A 12638-nucleotide genomic window follows, 5' to 3' on the forward strand; every position below is an offset into this window, starting at 1 on the left:
AATGTTTAATTTAAATTCCTCAGAATTAAATGCAGCCCTAATCACCAGACCATACTGTTTAAATATGTATTCAACTACTCGTCATCTACACGCTGCCTCAGCAACGCGAGATTCGAATCGTTCCCAACATATTTGGCTTTCATCCCTCGAGATGAAAGCCACAGGCGCGAGGCTGAAACACTCGAAAACGCACGTTTCTGTACGCTACGAGACATTTCTCAACGACCACAGCCAGCACCCTCAGGGGCTGACTGCAAGCCTCGCTAAACAGTATCACATGTACACATATAGCGTGTGTTCACTTCTGTTGCAGACCCTTAATGCACGCGCTGCCTCGGCAACGCGAGATCGAGCCTGCATTATAAGGTGGCGAGCTCTCGTTTGCTTCACTCCGTCGACGCTGAGCACATCTAATTCCTCGGAATCAGATCGCTCAAGCATCTGGTTCTCCCTCCCGGGGAAGAGCCGCATCGCGGGCTTCCGCACGGGAACGGAGAACACCGGGTTACTACAGGCAGCCCCCTCGGGGACTGCCTGAGCACCTTATTTTATGAGTGAAGCAGTGTGTATGGTGTTTTAACGTCACCCGCCTCGATGCTGAGCACATCTAATTCCTCAGAATCAGACAGCTCAAGCATCGGACCCTCCAACCCGGGGGAAGATGCCGCCAAGCGGGCTTCCACACGGGGAGGAAGATCGTCGGAACTGTCAGAGGAGGATTGGGAAAGTGCCGCGGCAGTCCCGAAACCCTCTGACAAGTCCCGCTGTGAGCCCCATGATCTGCGACGCCGAGCCGCCTCAGCGACCGCGGGTCCAGAACCACGGGGCTCACGAGGCTGGCCGGTCTCATCGAACACGGCCAGCCGAGAGCGGAGCAGTCTGAGTGTCAGCAGCTCGCAGTGTTCACAGGCGGCTCCCTCGAGAGCCGCCCGAGCGTGCTGAACACCCAGACACTGCACACATAACAGGTGTGCATCCGATCCCGAGATGTAACGGGGACACGGATGCACACACTGCCTAAATGCACTCCTTCTCTCTTCCATACTTTTTAAATAAATCTTTCACACACACACTCGCAACTGGACAGACAACAGTAAATAGACAGACCAAACAGAGAGCGCTATGCTGAAGAGCAATAACTGCCGCCATTATGCGCCGGCCCCCCTTTTATACTTTCGGGTACGCCGTCACAATGACGTCATCACGCACGACCAATCGGATTGGACTAGTGTTTATTCAGGCTTCAGATTCGCTGATGCTTAGGGAGCATCCCCAAAGCGTTTCGACGCAGTGGGAAGTTCCCTCGATAAGGGAACTGTACCTCCACTGTACCTTTCTTTTCTGAGAGTGTAGTGTCATTGAAGTACTACTATAGTTTTTATTAATACATTTAATTTGTTTTATTTGTACATTTTTATTTTCTTTAAAGTTTAAGTAATTTTGTTATGTGCTTTTGTAATTTTTATTTTAAAATATCTACTATGTATAGATTTTATTATTATTTTATATATATATATATATATATATATATATATATATATATATATATATATATATATATATATATATATATATATATATATATTGTTTCAGCTAGTTGCCAAAGCCTCATTTATTATGTTTGTTAAAAAATACAACTAAAGTCCTGATCTGCGGTCATTAAAAATCTTAATATGTTCTTTGGAAAAGAGTAGGGGTGTAACCTTGGCATCCTGGCCAAATTTGCCCATTGGCCTCTGTCCATCATGGCCTCCTAATCATCCCCATATACTAATTGGCTTCTTAACTCGCCCTCCTCTCCACCAATAAGCTGATGTGTAGTGGGTGTTCTGGTACAATATGTACCGTTTCCATTTGAGGAGATTCCACTCTTCCATGCAAATATTTTTGAGTACCCAGAAAAGCTAACAAATTATTATTAATTAAGGTTTAAAGTATTATACTAATTACATACTCATTACTTTAAATAAATTAAACTTGAACTGAAATAAAATAAAAGAATAAACATTATCATTGGCTTGTTACTAAAGAAAAAAAAATATTGGGGGGTTTTAGTAGGTACAATAATGAAACAATAATGGTGTAGTTTTCTAAAATGTGCCTTTTCAGGCCCCTAAAACAGTGTTGCTGGGTAAACGCTCAAAACACATACAAAGTTTTTGTTTAAGCTAACTATAATAACCCTGCTTCACACATAATCTCGTCATGTCTGTGAGCAGCTCTTTCCATGAACACTGACATTAACCCGCAACTACCACAATCACTGACTCTTCAATTAGGAAAATCCAACATTCGGCAAAAATACCCACATCACCCTCCATTTGCACTGCCAACACATTCTCATTCCCAATTTGTCACATATGGACACTTGGTCATGACTTCTTGGCATCACTTTTTAATGCACAGGGCACCCCATTAGCACATTTCATTTTCAATGAAAAACCTGTGCCGTCATGATGGGTATTTATTGTCATGATGAATTTATATATTGGTATGATTTTCAAACAGACAACCTGTACCCATAATCCTAACTATTTTAAAACACAGGGTAGCCTATAACCTATAAGTGTCCCATGGCAAAAATGATATGTGGTACAGACTTAAAAGCGATGCCTGTCTCAGATCCTGCACACACATTCAAACATATTAGGTGTGTTCGACTCCGGCTGGATGTAAACCAATCAGCGAGAATTGCTACTTGCAGTCAGAAATTGTGTACTTTCTTCCCGTATGTGACGTTTGTGCTGTGTTTGCATACATTTATCAAATTTAAATTGAATTTGATGCAATATTTATCCAAAACAAACATTTAAGACGTTTTCACAAAGGAAAAGCAATACTTTTCATTCAATGCTTATGTACTGCCTATTAAAGTGCCTATACAAGAATAAAATTAAACAGCTTTATTGTGAAAACAATTTTCTGGAGGAAAAAAAAAAAAATTTACTATTATAATAATACTGATTTGTGAGCATTAGTGGCACTAAAGGTATCAGAATAAACAAAACACACCTGATCTTTGTCATCAACACAAACTGGAAAAAGAAAGACTGGATTCTGAACTACCTAAATGAGTCATCAGTAATTCCAGCCTTAATTCCGAACGTAACAATAACACATTTGCATAATGTTCATGTTCTTCATTGGCTTCTAATGAAAAACTCCTACTTTATCCTGGCCTTAATTCCGGTGCCCTTTTAGGGGATTTCCGCCTGGATTTGGCCTAGCCAAATTGAAAAGCTTCCCATACACAGTTGCCTTTGTCTTGGCTTGCTCAGTTGGGGACACTAAAATTACGATCTAAGATATTCAACTAAATATACAAATACAATTAATTTATTAGGTCTTATTTAATTCTATAAACTATAATACTAATCTGTATAATACTGATGTATGGGAAGCTTTTCAATTTGGGTAGGCAAAATTCAGGTGTAAATTTTACCAAAGTAATTTAGTATAAACAAGTTACTTTGTGTAAAAATGCTAAAGTCATGCACATCTCCAGAAAGTAGAGACTCTAAGCAAATGGTACCACATATGAGGTCAGAGCTCCTCCACAGGCATTTAAAATGTAAAGTATGCACTGTAAAAATTTTAATTCCGGACCCTGTATAGGGTCCGCAGAGTTATTAAACCCTAGTTGAAACAAACTGTTACACAATGTTGTCTACATTCTGTGTTGCAAATGTTCTTTGTATCAGAGGTGGGTAGTAACGAATTACATTTACTTTGTTACATTTATTGGAGTAATTTTTGGGGGGGTAACTTGTACTTTTAGGGTATATTTAAAAATAAGTACTTTTACTCAAGTACATTTCTTGTGAAAAAACCTGTACTTTTACTTTGTTACATGTTGTGGCGTTCCTCAACTACTGTCAATGGTAATAATTATTAAACATTTCAAAATAAGTTAATATGACTTGTTCGCAAGTCTCGCGAAATGTTGGAGAGGATGCTTCACGAGAGGTGGATACGCATCGCCCGCATATAATTTACTCGCGTTCAGTCTATGTTTTCACTCCAAGATGTCAAAAAGCATATTTCATAATTAAATGCATGCTATGTGCACTAAAACAAACTGACATCTCAGTATACAAGAATTCCAGCTCCAACCTGAGAAAAAATGTAGCGGTAAGTGTAACAATGATGCCTATATTTGAACACTAATAATGATAATTGGGCACTCTTTCCAATACTATTTCACACTCTGTCTGGGTGTTTTCCGTGCTCTTGCAAGCCACAAATCGTTTGAATCCTCCAAACAACACACGTTCACATCTGCACATTTAGCCTAAAGGTCTCTTTTCTGTCCACAAAATGAGCAACCTCATTGGCAAAATGTACCTGTGACAGATACGTACCAATACATACATTTTACTGCAGTTTCCAATAGAAATGAACACAAGGCAGAAAAAAAAAGAAATTTTCTAGGTTTTTTTGTTTGTTTGTTTTTTACTATAGTCCATGGTTTGTAAACAAATACATTTTGAAGTTTGCGTCACAGCTCCATATGTTCTGCTTTTCTGACTCTCAAAACTTGCTTGATAGCTCAGCTTATACAGATTTGTATTTGCAATGAGAAAAGCTTGGGTATGAACCCCGTAAAGAACGAGTCACAATAGAGCTCAAAGACGAGTTCAAAACACAAGCTAAAAATACATGGACACAATTTTCTTTTTGTCACATTTGCTTGTGTAAACACTATCGGGTAGGTTGGAGCCGGCTCTCTCTATAAGCGAAATAAGCGGCTGCTTAGAGCCCCGCCGCCACTTAGGGGTCCCCTACAGACTGATCTCATGAAATGGCGTATGTATGACAATTCGTATGCCATTTTGGCGTGCTATAAAGACGCATAATCGCTTTTTAGCGTGTTTATCAACGCCTTTTCTTTCTACCCCCCTACACTGCCCCTACCCCTAAACCTACCCATCACAAGAAACATTATGCATTTTTACATTTTCAAAAAAACATAATTTAGTATGTTTATAAATCTATTTACATTGTGGACACACATATTCAGACACATTTTGAACCTGTAACTCAAACGCTTCCCTAAACCTACCCATTTGTGTATTATAAAAAACAGGATAACAGGCAGATACGACTGTAGGCACAATTTATTCAGAAAGTACAAATCCTCCAAGTGTTCCGAGGCCAAACGATTGATTTGTGTGAAGAAAATCCCTAAAAGCGATCAGTAACGTCGAGTCCATCCGCAAAAGATTAATACATTTCAAATATTGCCGCTGGAAGAAATGTCAGGTCAGCTTTCCCTTGTGAAAAAAAAGTGCACTTTAGTGTACTTTTATAAAGTGTACTTATTACACAGATAATATACTTATACTAAATACACTTAATTGTGCAATTAAATGCAATGTTTTCGGTGTACTTAACACACATTATATGTAATTGATTTCAAATTTATCACAAATTAAGTTGAAATAAAATACAATAAGTTGCAATTAAGAGTGATTTTTTGGAACAACTTAAGTGGTACTTAAATACAACTTTATATGTACTTTCATAATCACTTCTAGTGTATTAAAATTGTAATTAAAGTGCACTGCTCAATGTACTGACAAGCAATTAATGTGAACTAAAACATACTTTAATGTCAGCTAAATATACACTTAAGTGTGAATTAAATGCAATGTTTTCGGTGTACTTAACACACATTATATGTAATTGATTTCAAATTTATCACATATTAAGTTGAAATAAAATACAATAAGTTGCAATTAAGAGTGATTTTTTGGAACAACTTAAGTGGTACTTAAATACAACTTTATATGTACTTTCATAATCACTTCTAGTGTATTAAAATTGTAATTAAAGTGCACTGCTCAATGTACTGACAAGCAATTAATGTGAACTAAAGCATACTTTAATGTCAGCTAAATATACACTTAAGTGTGAATTAAATGCAATGTTTTCGTTGTACTTAACACACATTATATGTAATTGATTTCAAATTTATCATATATTAAGTTGAAATAAAATACAATAAGTTGCAATTAAGAGTGATTTTTTGGAACAACTTAAGTGGTACTTAAATACAACTTTATATGTACTTTCATAATCGCTTCTAGTGTATTAAAATTGTAATTAAAGTGCACTGCTCAATGTACTGACATCCATTCTACTGTCTTAAAAACAAGCAATTAATATGAACTAAAATATACCTTAACGTAATTTACATGTACACTCTAATATAATGAAATACATTCATAATTACATTTTTCAAATAATACAGCTGCAATTTCGTATAATAAACACATCCAAATTTAAATCCTCTACATTTATTGACAAAACAATCTGTAAAACAAATATACAAAAAAAACTTTTTTTTGATGCCCAAGAAAAACCCAAAAAACTATTTACACAAACACAAATTCATTTAGAAAGAGTCTGGAGGACATTGAGGATTATATGCAATTATATGTAATTATATGCATTATTATATATCTCCCTCATTCAAAGGTACCTAAATCTACCCATCACAGAAAATTACCTCACACAACAGATGAATAAATACAAACAAATGGGAAGAAAAGAATCGTTTCATGTACAACACTAAGATTCAAAACTTTGGGTAACGTTTAATTAGTTAACTACTTAATTTAACATGAACTTAGAATGAATAATAATATAAACATTTATTTATCTTAGTTAATGTTAATTTCAACATTTACTAATTAGGGGTGTAACGGCACATGAATTCATACCGAACCGGTTCGGTAAAGGACTTCCGGTACAGTGCACGTGTGTACCGAGCGGTACGAATGCAATCTTTAACAGTTAACAGACGGCTTGTTTAATGAGTGGAACACACTTCAATACAAGTTTCCATAAGAACATATGTATTCTGTCAATTTTATCATTAAATTCAAGTGATGCCATATTGATGCTCTTTAATGTGACATGACAGATCACTGTAAAGACACATCAGTTCAAGCAGCAACACGGCACGAGTGAATGTGATCACCTTGTCATAGTCAAAGAATAAACATGAATTAACATCAGAAGGTATGTTAAGGATACATTACAACTTACTAAAATGTATCACATTGTGTAATCGTTCAGTGTTTCAACAGCAGAAAGATGTCGATAAAACACGAGAGAGATGAACTCTTTTACTAAATGTATGCATTATATTAGCCTATATATTCATCATATTCTACTTAACCTGAAAACCTGAAAAACATCTAACCTATAATTAGATTTATAAGTTAATGCAAAAACGGTCTTATGAGAAGTTTACACGTTTGCATACAATGGGAGTGCAAGTAAGGCCTCCCTATATAGTCTACACTATACAGCATTCTTTGTCGTTTAATTAAACAGAAACAACAAGGCAATTATATATTACATTCTGAATCAAATTATAATCTTTGTGTGCCCTTTGTTAGAGTTAAGCTTGGTAAAACGTCCTTCAAATATGTCGCAGCCTCAGATTGGAATTTGCTCCAGACTGAGTTGAAGCTAAAAGATCTGGGGACATTTAGTCATTTTAAAATTTTACTACATCATTTTGAGAGTAAATTAATGGTGTGTAATTGTTTTTGACTGGTTGTATGTTTTATGTTTTTTATGTGAATTTTTATGTATAACTGTACATGCAAACACAGCTGCCCATCTTGGCCAGGACAGGACATTTTAATCTCAGTGAGTTTTTCTCCTGGTTAAATAAAGGTAATAATAATAATAATTAGTAGAGATATTTTTTATATTATATTTTTAATTCTTTAAGAAACCTTTAGTTTAAGACAATTACAATTTGTTCAGTAAACCAATAAAAAAAAAGAAAGCATTTTTATATTTAGTGTTCTCTCCCCGAACTGTCAGCTTTGTGTACGGTTACACCCCTATTATTAATGCAATCTTAAAATCAAAAGTTGGATATATGTTAATTATTTAATGCATTGTTAACTTGCATGAACAATGACTATAAATTTAATTAACTAGCTTTGAACTATAATTTATTAAGCAAGGTCAACAACTATTAATAAACACTGTAAAAAATTAAATTAAATAAATAAATAAAAAGAAATCACTGTTAGATCATGTTGGTCAATTCATTAAATAACGTTAACAAATTAGATCTTATTGTAAAGTGTTACTGAACTTATAAGCTCTTAAACCTTTACTAGCACCAAAATTAGGACCAAAAGGTTTATTCTAAAATCTTATTCCAGCATTACAGTGAATGAAAAAAAAAAAAAAAAAAAAAACTGAAGAACTCCAAAGGCACACAAAATAGTTTGTCACCAACTATTTTCAAGTTGTTTGGAAAGTGCTGTTTATGTCAATGCCCCAGAATCTCTCCATCAGTAGGAAACTGGTGCACCATCTCTCCGCACTAGATGTGAATGGACATGTTCCAAAGAGGCAGGAAAGCAAAAAAATATACCTTGAGGAAAGAAAAAGAAAACGCAAAGAAAAAACTTGTTTATAAAACAGATCTATCCATTATTATAATTGGCTCAATTAAATTAAAACGATAGATGTACAGTATATATTCACACAGCAGTATATGTATGAAAAAAAGAAGAAAAAAAAAGAAATAGCCATAAGAGGGATCATAAAAATGAGCATGTTGTCTCTTTTTTATCTAGTACTGCCCTGATGAAGCAGTTTATTCTGCACGGTGTGTGTAAGCTTTTGACCACAACTGCATCCCCTATGTGATGAATTACCTCAGTCGTCAGGGTAGAATGATTGGAGAGGTTCCTTCACGTATCCCACTGAGCACATCATCTTCACTGACACTGGACTTTAAAAATAGAGAACATTTTAATAATGGTTTTTATTCCTACTTTACAGGGAATTAAACATAACTTAAATATAGATAAATAACCCAAGACCAATGTAAATTGAGAAAAGTATTCTTGCATTTTTCCTCATCTTGCCTTGCAAGTTTCAGCTTACCCGCACCATCTCCATGAAGGATGTTCCTGTATTTACCACGCCTGGCACAGCAATGCTGCGGCTCCATTCCTTTGGGTGTGTGGCCTGTAAAATATATAATGATTAGGGGATCTGGAAATGCACAAGTGGGAATGTATTACTTACAAATGGACAAGATACAAAGCATTTAAAAGCTAAAGACTTGATAGCAATGTTTTAGCTTGTGTCATGGCTGGGCATAAATTCATAATTAACATTAACTTGACCTCATCAAGATGGCTCTGTGATTCCACACAGCTTGCACTGGATCTCCAATAACACATCTGTATTGATCCTACAAAATAAAAAATAAAAAAATAAAATAAGCACAAAATATTAAAAACACAAATAGTACTTTAACATCTTACTCTCCAAATGCAAAAAGAAAAGAACATATTAAAATCATTATTTCATTACTGGTTGTTGTTATACGTTAAGTTAATATATGGAATAAATGTATATAACGTTAAATGTCTTCTGTCCATTTAAAAAGTAGGAGTTCGATTCAAATATTGTATGTACAGCAGGCAAATTCATTGAACATGCCCACACCGGCGATCACATTCCGATTTAAGAAATTATTATAATGCAATCTTAGATAACAAGTTACATGAATATGAATAATACAATAAATACATAGGAAACATGATTAACGTTAATTCACCTCCCGAGTCCATAGTGCGTCTATCCTATCTGCGATTAAACTAAATAACTACACCGTAATAGAGAGCTACCATGTTACGGTGAAAATGTAAAATCAAGAGAGCTTATATCAAGATATACTTACTTGACTCGTTATTTGTAGCATATGACGTCTCATTTCAACTGTAATGATCCAAACGGTTCGCTCCTCTGTTGTCTGTTCTCTTCAGCTTCATTTCCCTCACGCATCGAGATGACGCAATCATGGCGGACCGCGCATTTTTCAAAATCATGACGTAGTATTTTTGGCGCATGCGCATTGAAATATTAAGTATAAATATAAAATAAGATATTTCGTGCATTAAATGTTGATTATAAATCACTTATTAATTATCCATTTCTGTTCAGGTTGTTCTAACACACTGTGTAGTTGGACTGTATTTCAGAGAACTTGACTCATTCACCTAACTAAAAGTCAATCATGTTTAGAGTCTGATTAAAATTAAATGTAGCCTATTTTAACTGAATTTAAATGCAAATTAATTTGGTTTAGATTTGTTCAACTTTTTCTTGCAATTAATGCAATTAAATGTGTGTTTAATCGCCATACAACAACATAATATTGAAAGTATTCTGTACACAGATGTAAAGTAGCCTACAGTACATTAGGCAACTCCTCTCATAAAGATTGACAATGTCAAATTATGTAGAAAACTGACACTTGTAGTTGTGTTCATAGGAGCTAGTTATAACATTTCAACAGTATGTTGTACTGGAGTGTAAGCGAGTGAAATTTTGAAGAAAAATACATTAACCAATGTAAATTTGGACAACTAATTTTTTTTTAAAAAGCATTTATTTTCCATGTGCTTTGTCATTAGTAAAATAAGTGTACTTTATGAAACAAACTCATAATTAAAATGGTTTAAGTAAATTTAGGTGTAGACATTATTACAAGGTGCATTTTTAAAAAGCGCACTTAAGTGTGTTTATAAATATTGTCATACAAGTGTACTTTCTTTAAGTAAAAATTAACTAGATATTATTACAAAGCGCACTTATTAAAAGTGCACTAAAGTGGGTTTATAAATATTGTCATGAAAGTGTACTTTTTTAAAGTACAAATTAATTATATATTATTACAAAGTGCACTTATTATAAGTGTACTAAAGTGTGTTTATAAATATTGTCATGAAAGTGTACATTTTTAAAGTACAAATTAATTATATATTATTACAAAGTACACTTATTATAAGTGTACTAAAGTGTGTTTATAAATATCGTCATGAAAGTGTACTTTTTTAAAGTACAAATTAATTATATATTATTACAAAGTACACTTATTATAAGTGTACTAAAGTGTGTTTAGAAATATTGTCATGAAAGTGTACTTTTTAAAAATACAAATTAATTAGATATTATTACAAAGTGAATTTTAAAAAAGTGTACTTAAGTGTGTTTAGAAATATTGTCATTAAAGTGTATTCTCTTTAAGTACACTTAAGTGGCACTTAATTTTAATTATATCATATTATCTACAAGTGCAGTTTTTAAAAAATATACTTTAAATATATTAAGTGCACAAAAAATACACTTTCAATACAATTAAGCACACTTCTTTTTCACAAGGGTTGACAGCATTGGCTGTCGTATGTCTCTTGACCAATTGCGTCATTACGTCAGCTTTGATTGTAAAATGCCATTTGCTCTTGTGTGTCTCATGACCGATCGCGTCATTCTCATCATTGTCGTCTCGTGTATCATTTAAATCAGAAATATTAACAAGTGCGTGTGTTCTGTTTTGCAAGTTCTCCCACTTAGAAATCATGGAGGGGTCTGAAGTTGTCATCGTAGGTGCATGTCCACTCTGAGAGACATAATCTAAATTTTTTTTTTTTTTTTTTAAATCCAGAAATCACAATGTATGATTTTTTTCAACTATTCATTTGTATGATACAGCTCCAAATAAGTATTTGAACACCTCAGAAAATCATTGTTAATATTTGGTACAGTAGCCTTTGTTTGCAATTACAGAGTTCAAACGTTTCCTGTAGTTTTTCACCAGGTTTGCACACACCGTAGGAGGGATTTTGGCCCACTCCTCCACACAGATCTTCTCTAGATCAGTCAGGTTTCTGGCCTGTCGCTGAGAAACACAGAGTTTGAGCTCCCTCTAAAGATTCTCTATTGGGTTTAGGTCTGGAGACTGGCTAGGCCACGCCAGAACCTTGATATGCTTCTTACAGAGCCACTCCTTGGTTATCCTGGCTGTGTGCTTCGGGCCATTGTCATGTTGGAAGACCCATCTTCAATGCTCTAAATGAGGGAAGGAGGTTGTTCCCCAAAATCTCGCAATACATGGCCCCGGTCATCCTCTCCTTATTACAGTGCAGTTTCCCTGTCCCATGTGCAGAATAACACCCCCAAATCATGATGCTACCACCCCCATGCTTCACAGTAGGGATGGTGTTCTTGGGATGGTACTTCTCATTCTTCTTCCTCCAAACATGTTTAGTGGAATTATGACGAAAAAGTTATATTTTGATGAACTTAAATTCACCAAATTTGAATTTAACTTCATGACTCCCGTGACTCCTCTGGATCATCCAAATGGTCTTTGGCAAACTAAAGACATGCCTGGACATGTGCTGGTTTAAGCAGTAGCAACCTTCTGTGCCATGCATGATTTCAAACCATGACGTCTTAGTGTATTGCCAACATTAACCTTGGAAACGGTGGTCCCATCTCTTTCAGGTCATTGACCAGCTCCTTCCATACAGTTCTGGGCTGATTTCTCACCTTTCTTAGCATCATTGAGACCACACAAGGTGAGATCTTGCATGGAGCCCCAGTCCGAGGGAGATTGACAGTCATGTTTAGCTTCTTCCATTTTCTAATGATTGCTCCAACAGTGGACCTTTTTAACCAAGCTGCTTGGCAATTTCCATGTAGCCCTTTACAGCCCTGTGGAGGTGTACAATTTTGTCTCTACTATCTTTGGACAGCTCTTTGGTCTCGGCCATGTTAGTAGTTGGATTCTTACTGATTGT

The 12638-nt window shown here is 35.2% G+C and overlaps 1 long non-coding RNA gene across 2 annotated transcripts; it reads right to left on the reverse strand.

Moving 5' to 3' along the window:
- Positions 1–8343: 8343 nt before the first annotated feature.
- LOC137083312 (uncharacterized) lies at positions 8344–10085 on the reverse strand. 2 transcript variants are annotated; one of them, XR_010906475.1, is made up of 5 exons: positions 9734–10085; positions 9174–9241; positions 8929–9012; positions 8697–8773; positions 8344–8410 (listed from the first exon to the last, which is right to left on the reverse strand). It is a non-coding gene; the product is annotated as an uncharacterized lncRNA (long non-coding RNA). The 2 variants fall into 2 exon arrangements; XR_010906474.1 differs by having other exon boundaries at positions 8929–9241.
- Between the last annotated feature and the right edge of the window lie 2553 nt (positions 10086–12638).

The sequence above is a fragment of the Pseudorasbora parva genome, chromosome 1 (assembly GCF_024679245.1).
Source record: "Pseudorasbora parva isolate DD20220531a chromosome 1, ASM2467924v1, whole genome shotgun sequence".
Lineage (NCBI taxonomy): Eukaryota > Metazoa > Chordata > Actinopteri > Cypriniformes > Gobionidae > Pseudorasbora > Pseudorasbora parva.